Source organism: Mustela lutreola, chromosome 6 (assembly GCF_030435805.1).
Source record: "Mustela lutreola isolate mMusLut2 chromosome 6, mMusLut2.pri, whole genome shotgun sequence".
Classification (NCBI taxonomy): Eukaryota; Metazoa; Chordata; class Mammalia; order Carnivora; family Mustelidae; genus Mustela; species Mustela lutreola.
The window spans coordinates 24,976,133-24,990,250 of record NC_081295.1 but is presented as its reverse complement, the minus strand read 5'-3'; the positions used below and the strand labels follow the sequence as shown (position 1 = coordinate 24,990,250).

General features: G+C 46.8%; 3 long non-coding RNA genes across 9 annotated transcripts in view; 2 read left to right on the top strand and 1 right to left on the bottom strand.

The window, feature by feature from the left end:
* The first annotated feature begins 3,458 nt into the window (after positions 1-3,458).
* Positions 3,459-6,337, top strand: LOC131833553 (uncharacterized). The gene is made up of 2 exons (XR_009354527.1): positions 3,459-3,934; positions 5,386-6,337. It is a non-coding gene; the product is annotated as an uncharacterized LOC131833553 (long non-coding RNA).
* Positions 6,338-6,349: 12 nt separating this feature from the next.
* On the top strand, positions 6,350-14,081 carry LOC131833552 (uncharacterized). 3 transcript variants are annotated; one of them, XR_009354526.1, is made up of 3 exons: positions 6,350-6,550; positions 9,117-9,220; positions 14,011-14,081. It is a non-coding gene; the product is annotated as an uncharacterized LOC131833552 (long non-coding RNA). The 3 variants fall into 3 exon arrangements; XR_009354524.1 differs by lacking the exon at positions 14,011-14,081 and adding an exon at positions 13,727-13,815; XR_009354525.1 differs by lacking the exon at positions 14,011-14,081 and adding an exon at positions 13,702-13,788.
* The window catches only part of LOC131833551 (uncharacterized), a 71,638-nt gene continuing 66,738 nt past the window's right edge, over positions 9,219-14,118 (bottom strand). For 4 of the 5 annotated variants that reach the window (XR_009354521.1, XR_009354519.1, XR_009354523.1 and 1 more), the window contains 2 exons: positions 12,624-13,632; positions 9,219-11,092 (listed from right to left, as the gene is read on the bottom strand). This is a non-coding gene — a long non-coding RNA (uncharacterized LOC131833551). The remainder of the gene's footprint in view (positions 11,093-12,623; positions 13,633-14,118) is intronic. The other variant, XR_009354522.1, reaches the window with a different exon arrangement.

The following is a 14,118-nucleotide window of genomic DNA, read 5'->3' as shown; positions in this document are numbered from 1 at the left end:
ATTGAAGAACAGACCACAGGGAAAAGAAATCTGTGAGTTTTTCAGCTATTCTAAACCAGTGTTTGCTTGAAATGATCTCCAGTCTGTATCTTCTGCCCCAGCCTGGCTTGGTGACCTGTGTTTCAACCCTGATCTTCAGTGGCTCCTACTTGCCTTCCTTAAGCCTGTGGTGTGGGGGTCCAAGCTCTTTGTAAGCTAGCCTCCCCAAAATTCCCTACTCCCACCCCATACAGCAGCTACACAGGGCAGATCCTTGCAGTTCCCCCAATCTCCAGCCAGTTCACAGTCCATCTCCTTTGACATTGCTGGTCATCACGCACAGTGAGGGGCTTGTCTATGCCTTGCCTTGCCATAGTCCTCGCAGACTGTGTCTGACATTGTATTGATACGTTTTCTCATCTTTCCCACACCAGATTGAGCAGATCTGGGATCTTCAGATCCCCTATACTGCTGGCTCAGGTCCCTGTTATCTCTTCCAGGGACGTGGGTGGGCAGCTTCCTAGAAGGTCTTGCTGCTTCAAAACCCCTCCCCTCCCCCACCCCTCTCTTCCGCGCCTCTAGAGTCTTGTCTCTAAAACATGTAATTTCCCCTTTCTTCTCTTTAAAAAATCTTCCATCACAAAAATAAAAAAATAAAAAAATAAAAAATCTTCCATCACTCCTCGCTGCCTAAACTCGGTGGCCCACAATCATTCAAGGCCCTTGCCAATCGGACCCCAGATTTCTGTTCCACAGTCTCCTTCCACCATTTCAAGCTATATGGCCCGTGCCGTCATCAGGGGTCCCCCAGCTGGCTCGCAAATGTTTCTCCTCTGCTTTGGCTCATGGGGTTTCCTCCTCCATACCTGGCAGGCAAATCCTAGGTGAAATGTTACCAGTTAATTCCCTCAATTCCGAAGCCGAGATTGATCCCTTCTCTAGGTACGGTAGCAATCCCGTTCTGTTCAACAGCTCTACCACTACAGGCTGAGCGCCTGACTAGAAGCCTCAGCTGCACCAGCAGGTGGCAGCTGGAATTTGTTGCCTTGTCTTTGACCTTGTGCTCCGGGCCAGAGGTGAGCCTAGGGAGCTGAATCTTTAGTGGCTACCTCCCAACGCACTCTCTCTCTCTCTCTCTCTCTCTCACACACACACACACACACACCATTGACTCACAACACACAGTGAGGGTCCTTTAAAAGGGGTGAGCATTCTGTCCCAAGCATCGGCCAACCACTCCCTTCCTCCATGTCGCTTGGCCTCTGTGCTGTACGCCCAGCAGCCCCTCCTTCCAACCCTATCACAAACTGCATCAGCCCCAGGGCACGGATCCGCTGTAGGCAGCCTTCACAAATGCTCCTTCCAACAATCTTCGTCTGTTTCCCCCTTATAATGAAGTATCACAGACTGGGTGGCTTGTAAACAGCAGAAATTCATTGCTCCTGGTTCTAGAAGCTGGAAATCCAAGATCAAGGTGCCCACATGGTCAGATTCTGTTGAGAGCCCTCTTCCGGGAGCTCACCAGGTTGCATTGTATCCTCACGTGGCAGAAAGGGCAAGGGAGTTTCTCAGGCCTCTTTTATAAGGGCACTAATCCCATTTATGAGAGCTCCATCCTTATGACCCCGTCACCTCCCAGAGGCCTCACAGTAGCGATCTCTAGATCTAGCTCCATGAAGGAGAGGCTCGTTTTCCTCTAGCTTCTTTCTTTTCTCTGAGCACCTTGCTTCCCAGAACAGCCCAGCGTTTCCAGCTTCCGCTGCCCTTCCGCGCCCAGGGCCATGTCCTGGGCTCTCAGTGTGCAGACTGGAACAAGCCCCAGGATGCCCCAGGGGCTTTCATGAAGCCTCTTTTTTAAAAACACTCTCCTTTGTAACAAGACATTTCCAAAAATAGATAAGCTGGGAAGTATTGCAAAATATTGTCTCTTTGTAAGTACAGCAGACTATTCCTCCCATGCCAGAGGCACAGGGACTTCCTGACTCTCTCTCTGGGCTCACTTGCATATTTATACCCAGTGGCCCCCAACCGGAGTGATAGATTATCACAGCTGGTTTAGGGTTCTGATCTCCATCACTGAAAGATTACCATTTTTTTTTTTTTAAGTTTAGGTGGATGTCTTTCTATTAAAAAGAATGCTGAGCTAGTAATACCCAATATTTCCCCCAAGGAGCCCAATAGGTGTGGTAACCAAATTGGTTTAGAAGCTTTCAACTCCCTGCTCTGCACATGTTGCAATGAACTTCCTCATGGGCAGAGACAAATTCACCGACAGGCTGATAAAGCCCAAACTCGGAGGGTCTCACTTGCCAAAGGCCTTTCCAAAACTCTGTACCCAATTTTATATTCATAATTTGTATTCCTTTTCTTAGCTACATTTCCCTGGATTATATGAACCTCAAGTCCCACAAATCCTGGACTGACCCCTGCTTCTACATTTTCCTTTAATGGGCACGTATGAGAATTTCGAAAAACCTACATAAGTGGAATTGCTGGGTCATTAGGTATCCATACTTAATTTGATTAGCTAGTGCCCAATAATTCTCCAACGGGGGCTCCTACAGAATGGAAGAGGAATCTCCATGCCCACACCCCTGTCAGCACTTGGCATTATCCAGCTTTCTAACTTTACCAAGCTAATAGCTATAAACCTTACAGCTTAACAAACCCTTAGAGTGTGTTATCTATCATTGCTTTAATTTGCATTTCTCTGATAACTAATAAGCAGTTTCTTTCCCATCCTTTTAAAGCTTTGGGGTTTCCTCTTTTGCAAGTTATCTGTTTACATACTTGATCCAATTTCTCCTTTGGCTTACTCTCCTTCCTTGTTAAATCACATGAGTTCTTTGTATATTTTAGATGCCTTTCCTTTGTCACTTTTAGACATTGTAAATCTCCCCTCCCCATCTGTCATCTGTCTCTTAAATTCAGCTCAGCTGTGGTGTCACTTGTTAAAAGAAACCCTATATTTTTATGTAATCAGATCTATCATTTTGCTTTGTGGTTGGAACTTTTAAAGACTGGTTTAAGAAATTTTTACCCATCTCTTGGAAATCTCTGTATGTGAGGTTAGACGGGGATCTAATTTTATTTTTCTCCATTCTTTCTCTGCCTATTTCCCCACCACCATCTACTAAACAACCCATCCCCCTCGCATTGATCTGTGGCACCAACTCTGTGTTAGATGAAGTTCCAGGTAAACATACGACCACCTGTGAGCTCTCAATTCCACTCCACTGACACATAAGAACAACATTGTCTCTCACTATCTGTTAGGCCGTTTCTCCCTCTTTACTCTTCTGTTTCAAAATTGATTTTGCTATCTGTGGAACTCCTTTTTCCCTATACATTTTAGAATAAGCATATCAAGTTTCAAAAAGAAAAAAAAAGAATTACAACTAGAATTTTGATTGGGATTCCACTGAAGTTATATATTAATTTGGAGATATTTGACATTTTTATAATTTAAGCCATGCAGTCCAAGACCTAGTATGTCTGAGGGGAAAGAATTGTGAGGAGAAATTAAAACAGATGTGAAAATAAATGTCTTTGAGAGGCCTCCTAACTTGAGCCAGGGGAGTTGGGGCAATAAAAACCCCATGGCGGTCAAGGACAGAGTGGGAACAGAGGGACCTGTGCTTCACAGGAGTGCCTGGCATGGCACCAACAACGACTATTGACCAGCAATGAGGGGCCAAGGGAGTTTCTCCACAACGCCTACTCCCTGGCAAGGAAAAGAGAAAGCAGCCAGGTGTGCATAACTGAGCAAGCATTACAAGCTTGCAGAGCCCAGCGAAGCAGAGACTGTCATCAAGAGAATGCAAATCCGTGGGCCTGCTGACTGGAGACCAGGGTGGGATTCAGGACATGAATGGTAGATGCCAGCCCACGACTGTGAGGACAAGATGTGACAGCTTCTGGCTAAGTAGATGCCAGTGGAGCGTGGAGGATAGTGGTGAGCCAGAAACTCCTCTCTACAGGGCCTAGGTGCTGCACCGAGCTCTCGCTTCCCACACAGAAACTAAGATGGCCTCCGGGGAGAAGGGGGAGGGGCGGGGAGAGTCCAGAAGAGGACTATTTAGGGAATCTACATCTTAAAGCAAAAGTTATCTTGAATTAGGGGCTCCTGGGTGGCTCAGTCAGTTAAGGGTTTGCCTTCAGCTCAGGTCATGATCTCAGGGTCCCGGAATTGAGCCACACATGGTGCTCCCTGCTCAGCGGGGAGTCTGCTTCCCCCTCTGTGCTCTCTCTGTGTCTCTCAAATAAATAAATAAAATCTTTAGAAAAATTATCTTGAATTTATAAGTTCAGTTCTAGGAAATAAATACTTGCTTTTTTGAATTTTTTAACACCTAAGATTTTGCACTATGGTGGTTCTATAAAGTTCATACCCACTCTACAACTTTTAATCTCTGCAGATTGAATTTCAGCAGTAGAAAAAAAGCTGGGAAGGAGGGGCTGGGAGAATTAAATAAATACGACATAATAACAGTAAGATGGGTAAAGAAATTGAGGCTCATAGAAAGCAAAGCTTTGCTTCTCATGGAAGTGAATCAAGGGCAGGTAAGTGCGTCACTTCCAGTACTCACTCCAGCTTTGAATATCAACAAGTATCGGGAGGGGATTCCAGAACAATCTCTCTGAGACCGTGTACCTGCTCACAAGAGCTCTTCAGTCCAGGAGGCTGAACTGCAAAACGGGGAGCTTTTCTGTGAGGCCTCCTATCTCCAGGGTGATGTCACTGTGCCACAGGAAGCCAGCACACTAGGGCTGGTGGGGTTTCCTGCCCCTGTCCGGTGACATCCTCCCTATCCGGCCCCCCCATCTCAGAATGTGCAGTCCCTTAGGTGGGGAGGGGCTCAGGTATCCTGCAGCTGGGTCTGAGAAACCCTTCTTGTCCTAGCAAGGGGTGGGTGTGGCTCTTAAATAGTCTTCCTCATTTGTGAACAGCAGTGTTCTCTAAGGAAGGGCAGATGCTGCCACTGGGAAGAGACCCCATGTCTCAGCACTGGCCCTGACGGAGCTCAGTGCACTTTCTGCTGCATCCTCCAGGATGTCTAGTACCGGTGATAGAAGAGAAGAGCCCTTCCTTCTCTTTTCTCCTCCCCAGCTCGAGGAAACCTAAAGGAGGGGAGCAGGCTGCTTCTCCTCTGGGCAGGGCCTTATCCCGTGAGACCTGTGGGCCTCAGCCACCGACTCTGCTGTCCCTACTGAGGAAACCCTGTCCCGTCAGCCCCTCGTTGTAGACCCAGATAAGTACCTCTTCTCAGGCCAGAGAACTAAATCTGCTGGACACCAGCCAGCCTCCTCCACACTCCCTTCAAACAGGGTCTCCGAAATTTTGACTCCTTGGCCCTCATGACTCTGGGGCTTGTCACAGAGCCAGCTCCTGGCCTTTCTTTCCAGGTCTCTCCCTTGACCACTGTTATTCTGATGTTCCATGAGATGGGTGGCATTTCCTTAGGAGATACACGTCTTCCCAGGACTCGCCTTCGGTGGGAGGCACAAATCTTCCCAGCCTGGATCCCACCACATTCATCTGAGGCCTCTGTTCTATACCTGGAACCCCCAGGGCTCAAGTGGGTCAGGAAGCAGGGATCTCCAAGCTGCATCCACGTTTATATCCTGTATTGGTTCAACCTGCTCAACAAAGATAGCTCTTAACATTTCTAAGTGGCTTAAAATAAATCAAAAGAGGATTAATAGTTTGTAACACCTGAAATGATATAAAAGTCAAATCTCAGTGATCATAAATAAAGTTTTATTGGAAGACACCAGAACTCACTCATTTACATATTGTCCGTGACTGCTTTTGCACTCTAACAGCGGATTTGAGTCTCGGAGATAGAGACCGTAAGACCCACAAAACTTAAACTGTTCACCACCCAGACTTTGACAGTAAACATTTGTTGACCCTGGTCCAGCATGAGCTGACACCCTGTCACCGCCAGCGGCATGTAGTGAAAGCTACTGTTGCCCTCAGAATGGGCTGGAAAGCAGATGAAACAACTTCCACCGTCAGGCTGCCAGCTGCCAGAGAGGGCCGTGGCTGTCCCCTGTGTGTGAGGGGATCAATGCATGGTCCCCCCGTGGTGAATTTTCAATAGCTCCAAGTTAAAAATCTCCCTTCAGAACCAAACTGATGTTTATAAATGCCTTTGGAAGAAAAAGTTACTGCTTTCTTATAATAGATTAACTTTTCTTCAAAGCAGAAGAAGCTTGAACTGATTAATAACTTCCTAGCAGGAAGATGATCTCAAACCAGTTCTGGTTAATTTTTAGATGAATCGATTAGAACCACAAACTTGGGTCCTTAAAATATTAAGGACTGCCCCAAATAAAAAATGATTAATTCCTGTGTGCGTGTGTGTGTTGATCCATTCAGCAAACTGGACAGGAGTAGAATTTACCTGCCTGAGGGAGATTTTGAATCTGAGGAAGGATTTGCATTTTCAAAAATCAGCGGTGTGTCTAGAATCTCATGGAATAAGAAGGCTAAAGAGGTGGGATGCTAGGAAATGTGGCCACATCCTTTGTTCAACTTAGAGCGCCAAACTGAAGATACTGCAAGGTAAGACAGTAATTGCCTGAACCTGACTGTTGATTGGGGCTTTCAAAATCTCTTTTATTCAGTCTCCATTTACTGAGAACCCATTCATATGTACCATATTTTGTGCTGAGTGCAAAGCTGGGTGCAAAGCTACGAAGATACACCCCACTGTCTTTGCACACATAGAGAATACAGAAAAACTGGATGGTTTTCCTGGCGGTGAGTTGATTCAGACAGGCTAGCTCAGAAGGCGGATTTTTATTTATTTATTTATTTATTTATATTTTTTTTGGAGCACTAATGGAGTTGGTCTTCCACAGACCAGCCAGGAGCAGGCATGGGGAAGCAGGGAGGCTCACAGCATCGTGGCACTGGGACTGGGGAGCTACTCCAGTTTGGGGAGATTCTAGGGCTCTGTGGCAGGCGTCGAGGGTCACGGCCATTGCCCCAGATCGATTTTCTTTGAGCTGCTGCTTTCTCTTGGCTTGAAACTCTTCTCTCCACCACTTTTGCTTGCCCATAGTTTCAGTATTTGGTACTCTGAGCTCACTGGGATCCCCTTGTGGCCTCGCTTTTCTCGTTTCTAAGCACCTTACCGAGTCATTTTTTTTTTTCTTGACAGTTTTCTATTCAAATTTCCAAGAAAGAAATGGGGACTACCCCAGTTTTTCTGTGTGTGCTCCAGGTTATGAAATGAGTAGCTGACCAACGTTTTGATTGGATGCCTGTGGGTTCGCGGTCCCCCCCGAACCAATCAGCTCTAGGAGCAGGGTCCTATGGGGCAAAGCACAACCCCTTAAACTGCTCCTTTGGGTTTTCCCCCAGTAGGGTTAGTGGGAACAACCGATAATGTGATTAACTTGCTTCCCCTGGAGACACATAAAAAATTAACCCTATACTCTGATAACATTACGAGCCAAATACACTAGACAAGCTTGGCAGGATACATTGTGGGAAAAGAAAAGAACCTACAACCAGGTAGAATCAGGGCTAAGGGAGCCTCCTGCCAGTAGGGTAGCCAGGAGGATAAAATATCCCCAAGAGTTAGCAGCCTCAAGCTGTGTATTGTGTCCATCGAGATTCATGACAGCCCGTGGGACGGGTTGGCATGGCTCTGGGCGGTGGGTCTGCTGAGAGCCAGCAATGCTTTGTACTGGGCTTGGGGTAGATTCTAGTTCTATACGGAGGAGAAACAAGAGCTAGGCTGGATCTCCATGTTGTCCAAAATTCAGAACAGACACCGGAGACAGAGTGCCACACTATGGAATGTGTGGGCACATGCATGTTTGTAGGGGAGAACATTGCTACAACTCTGGGACCCATTTCAGCCACACTAACACAGAGGGTCAGTGTGGCACAAATAACTTCCAACCTTCCCCTATGACATGGCTTAGGCTCCTGACCCTTCCGGAGTGGGTCAGCAGTGCAGCGCATCCACATCCAGAGCTGAGAGGCTGGAGAAGGTGAGAGCCAAGAGGAGTTTGTGAGGAATCAAGGCAGCCATTACGGTGACGTTTCAAGAACAAAAAGAAAGCGGGGGAAACTTCCTTGGTCAGTAGAACCAAAAGGTTCTTGGGCCCACTGATAACTTCCCTTGGGACCCACAATTACCTACATAGCTAAGGCAGTTTTAAGAGAACCCAGAAGTAAATTATACTCTGTTACAAGCCACAGGTTGAGGTCCACCTGGGGAAGCTGGCCAGTAGACCAAATCCCCCCGAGGGTTAGAAAGAACACAAGAGGAGGAAAGCCCTCTGGGGCTAGACTACTCTTCATTTTTCAGAAGCATGGCCTCATGCGCCTTTTTAATTGCTTTTTAAAAGTCTGAGTGGCTTCTACAGCTCCCATTAGTTCGTCTTGACAGAACCGTTCAGGTGGTTGCCCCAAGTGCTCTACCCATCTTTATCTGGAGCCAAGAGCAGACGTTGGGCTAATGAGCAAAATGAAGGATAGCAATGACTTCTGTTGGCAAAATTAGCAATCTGTTCATTAATATCAAGGAGGTTAGAGCTGGGCTTTTACTGCTGAACCAAACTGTATTCAAAACAGGTGGACTGGCTAAAACATTAGTGGCTCTCTCTACTCTTAGGACCGCTGAATCTAACATTCTAGGCAGCTTTTCCCTGGTCACCTTTCAGAAATCAGAGGCGTGATCCGGAACTTGTCCTGTGTTCAGCCGTGAATTGAGATAACTCTGGATGCCTACTATTAACTAAATCTGATCTTTAGAATACTGCCCTGTCACTGTCAAGAGAATTTTTCATGTCAATGGTGGACAGAGCACCTAAAAGTTCAGAGGGCTAGGACTTCGCTGAGCTTACAGAACCAAGTGCTTGAATATTGGGGGGGTCTTCTAATGGATAACTATGTACAAGTGACAGCATTTGGTCTGAGACGCGCTTCCATTATCATTCCATAGTGCGGCTCAGGGCTCTGAAGAGCTAGGGATAATCCAATCCCACTATGTTCTTAGCTGGCAATAGGCAGCCTCAGTAATACAGAAATGAGATATTGCTGAGGCCAGACAGCAATCCTTCATTCATCCATTCATTTGTCAAATATATCTGGTATACCTTCTATTTGCCAGGCATGTCCTCCGCACACACGGTACAGTGTTGCACGAGGCAGACAGGTCCCCTCCCTTGAGACGTTTCCAGGGCAGTGAGGTCAAACGAGTAACATCAGTCAATGGTGAGTATCCCAACAGGGGAAGTACAAAGGCATATGGGATATGGAGCAGATAGAATATACAAGGCTGGGTGGTTAATGCAGTGTCTTCTTTTATTTTTGGAAAAATCCAAGTGGCAGAATTGACCCCCACAGGCAACTGGACCAAGGCCCGAGGCCTGACCCTGTTACAGAGTTTGCAGCTCAAGGACAGCTTTGAGGTCCCATGGTCCTCCTCATTCCATCAGTTTGGGGCCACATGGACACCTGGCCCCTTCCTATTTTTATCCCAGAGGGCACTAAGGTTCAAATTCATATGATGCAGTTGGCAGATTTCATCCCCAGAGACCGCAGCATGAAAAGGCTCAATGACTTGCCCAAGGACATTGATTGAGTCAACAGTAGAAACGGGAGCAAAACTCAGTCACCTGACGCTGGGGCCAGCTCCCCTTCCCTTGACACGTCACCTAACAAGGAAAATAATCTTCTGAAGTATCGAATAGCATGAGCCTTCTGATGAGTGAGCAAGCCGGGGAGCCGATCGTGAGGAAAGTGGGTGTTGAATTTCCTTTGACACAACCCCTTCGGGAAATACAGCAGCGGATGCAAGAAGAATGTGACTTAGATTTTAAATGAAAGCAGAAATCTTTTAAAATAGGCTTGGAGAACTGATAAACAACTATGAGGACTGGCTATGCATGTCAGTCCAAGGGAGAGCAGAGAAAAAAGAATCAAATAAGCAAATGTGTAAGCATTCTCAAGCAGGCAGGCAAGAGTGCTGGTGACTCCTGGTCTTTACGCAGGTGGCAGAGAGGTCCTTTCCATGCTCTTGGTTAGGGGGCTGGGGGTGAGGTAGATCTTTTTTTTTTTTTTTTTTAAGATTTTATTTATTTACTTGACAGACAGAGATCACAAGTAGGCAGAGAGGCAGGTAGAGAGAGAGAGGAGGATGCAGGCTTCCTGCTGAGGAGAGAGCCCGATGCGGGGCTCGATCCCAGGACCCTGGGATCGTGACCTGAGCCAAAGGCAGAGGCTTTAACCCACCGAGCCACCCAGGTGCCCCGGTGAGGTAGTTTTTGTTTTGTTTTTCTTTAAAGATTTTATTTATTTATTTGACAGAGAGAGAGAGGTCACAAGTAGGCAGAGAGGCAGGCAGAGAGAGAGAGGGAGAAGCAGGCTCCTTGCCGAGCAGAGAGCATGATGTGGGGCTCGATCCCAGGACCCTGAGATCATGACCTGAGCCGAAGGTTTAACCCACTGAGCCACCCAGGTGCCCCAGTGAGGTAGTTTTTAAGCACAGATCACTTCAGAGTAATCCCACTTGAGCCTTTGATAAGCTAATGACATATGCCCGATGAAATCAAGGTTGCCTGAATTCTTCTTGGGATGAGAGGAAACAGTATCCGCACCTGGGAGCAGGGGATCTGTGATTCACTTCCATCTGTGGCAAGGACAGGAACCCAGGACAAGCCTGGTCTGCATGCTACAGATCTCCAGCTCATTCACACCAAACCTCTAGAAGAACAGCCAAAGAATGGGCTTTTACTTTTTTTTTTTCAGATTTTATTTTTAAGTAATCGCTTCAGCCAGCATAGGGCTTGAACTCCATCCTGAGATCAAGAGTGGCGGTCTCCCCCTGCAGAGCCAGCCAGGTGCCCTGGGCTCTTGCATTTTAGATTGTGAATTCTAAGAAAGGAAGGAAATTGCTTACAGAATTCCATACTAATTTTCTCTCAGTTGGAATTTCTATGAGTTTCTTAAAAGATCATGGCTTCCCTGGGCCTCAAATGGGGACAAAATGGTGTTCCCTCGAAGAGCTCCGCCGCCCACCAGCAGAGCGCTGTGTCCGTTTCCAGCCCCCACGGCAGCGCCTGGGATTAGGTTCTTCCCATCTTTCTTTGACAAAGCAAAGCAAAACAAAACAAACAACAAAACTGAAATGAGTTTTCTTAATATGGCTCAGTTTGAAAAAAAGGAAAGGAGTTTGGAAAAGAAAAGGTTTTCATTGACAGTTTAACCCACTTGTAGATTCTATTTATTGAAACGTGTCTATGGGCTTCATTTTAGCGATGCCACCAAATATAACCTCTCGGCACCATGTCCTGGAACGGGTAACATCCAGGCTCCTGAGGGATTTGGGATTAGAAAGCTTAGGTCTGAGCCGTCCTAGTGTGCTCACTTCCCTCCATTTCTCTTTCTCCACCTAAAAGATACTCCAGTGCTGCCTGAGGGGTTGTACTGGGAAAGAGGAGAGAAGAAAACTCGCTGAAAGTTACTTTCCAGTTTTCCCCGGTTTTTCCAAGGTTTATCACATAGGAACAAATCTCCCTATACCTAACTACACAAGAAACAAATCCTATTCTTACAAAGAAAGTGTTCTGCTTGACAGGATAAATCCTTTAGTCTTCAGTAGGTCAACTCAATGGAAGAACCTAGAAGCCAGATTACAGAGAGTGGAGAAGAGTGGGCTCAGTGTGGGTCTCCGAGCTCTAGACTCACAACTCTGACTGCTGATGCCATCTTCCGGGATGCCCGCCCGCCCCCCCCCCCCCCCGCCACCGCCCGCCAACAAGATGTATCCAAAGTGGAGTACGCTGTCTCCTCCGCCCACCCCTCCACCCCTGCCCCCCCACAGGGTTCTCTGTCTCAGTGAATGCCACCGTCTTCCTCACAGGCCCCCGATTTGAAACCGAGGAATTCTCCTCAATGCCTTTCTCACTCACTGTCTCTGCTTCCAATGAGTCATTCATTCCCTTCATTTCCGCCTCCCAGATCTCTCCCGTATTTATCTATTTCTCTCCGTTCCCACCACCTGCCACTTTCCTAGCCCTGCTTGCCAGCACCTCTCATCCAGATCGCTGCACCAGCCTCTTATTCAGGTCCTCCTGCCTGGCCCTTAGTATTTCCCACATGCAGGAAGAGCGATCCTTCTCACAGGCAAATCCGAGGCCCTTGCTTTCCTGTTTAACCTCCTTCCATGGTTCCCCATTGCCTTGGAATAAAGGCAAACCCGGCTTATAAGGACTTTCTTTGCTTGAATGGGTTTATCTCTTAAGATTCTTGACTTGCGGGGGGCGCCTGGGTGGCTCAGTGGGTTAAAGCCTCTGCCTTTGGCTCAGGTCATGATCCCAGGGTCCTGGGATCGAGCCCCACATCGGGCTCTCTGCTCAGTGGGGAGCCTGCTTCCTCCTCTCTCTCTGCCTGCTGCTCTGCCTACTTGTGATCTCTGCCTGTCAAATAAATAAATAAAATCTTTAAAAAAAAAAAAAAGATTCTTGACTTGCCACTTGTAACCCCTTCATACTCCATCCCTGAGCTATGGAAACTTTTAGGTCCCAGTAAACTTGTCTGGCACACTCTCTCCTCCTGGCCTTGCTGTATAATGTTCCCACAGCTTGAAACACTCCTTACTCTCACTCCTGCTTACCTGATTCACTGTTATTAGGCCTTCAGACCTCAGCTTCCAAGTCTCCTCACACCACTTATGTGTTCCAGCAGCACAGTCTATGTGTCCCATGTCAAAGCTTCTGCCTCACTCGCTGGGAGTGCAAATGCCTATTTATTTTTTAAGCTGTATTCTCTACTACAAGTTATGTCCCTTATTTGACTTTCTAGAAAGGCACAAGTAAAATAACAGCATTGGTTTGGCTGGGGTTTGGGGGTTGGAAAGGAGGAGAGAATTGACAGCAAAACAGTCAAAAAAAACTTTCTGGGGGTAATGGAAAGGTTCCATACCTTGACTGTGATTGTCAAAATGCATCAAACTGTACACATAAAATGGGTGCATTTCTTGAATTACAAAACCTCAATAAAGCAGGTTTTAAGAAAAATAAATGTATACTCTCTGATTTATCTCATAAATACACCTGACTCATAGTAAGTACCTTCCATGAGTAATTGTTAAATGGATGGATGGATGAATGAGTATTCTTCCTTTCCTCTCCTGTTTTATACAATTGGCATAAATTTTTAAAAAAATACATGTGTTTATAAAAAGGGTTAAGTTATGACCTATGTTGACATCCCATAAATGGGATTCAAATTTCCTTCAGTAAAACATGCAAACCTAAGACTGTGCATGTCCTTTAGAAAAAATGCTTTCAGGATGAATGCAGGGAAAGGAGGAAGCATCACAGTGACATGAGACAGCTGTTTTGCCTACTTGAGGTATGGAGCAGGTGAGAGAAGTAATAGCTTCCAGGGGACTGCTGCTGGCAGTTCTGAGGCCTGCCTGCCCGGAAGCTGCCTTGCTGGAGCCCAGGCTAATCTGGGTTCTGGGTGCACTGTGTTCTAAAGGCACTGATGAGGGGTGCATCTATCTTCGGCTCAGGTCATGATCCCAGGATCCTGGGATCAAGCCCATGTCTGGCTCCCTGCTCAGCAGGAGTCTGCTTCTCCATTTCTCTCTTCTGCTCTTCCCTGCTTGTGCTCCATTCCTGTCAAATAAATTAATAAAATATATATATTTTTAAAAAGCACTGATGATACTCACTTCCATTCTTTAGCTTCATGTTACATCTTCATTCTTAGACACCAGGCAGCTCAAGAGAAATGGGACAGGGGCTCCTGCCCAGACCTGCCACAGAAGTGCCTGCACACTGACACCAAGAGATGGAAACCAGCACCTGCCTTGGCCTGAGACAACCTTGACCAGAGACAGATATTGTACTTCGTTAACAGCGACCTAGACCCGGGGTTAACCCCAGTTCAGCTGTCCAGTGTTAGGAACCATTTCTGTTCACGGAAGCCCACACTTTAGTGTCTACGGAATGAAAGACTAGTTAGAATTAGCTTACTCCTCCCTTCTCTTTCAGATGAGGAAACTGAGGGCAGAAGGGATGAGCGAGTTGGCTACGCTGTGATAAGACAGTGGGGATCAGCTCCCAGCAGCCTCTTGGCTCCTGGAGTGCTCCCTGCAGGCA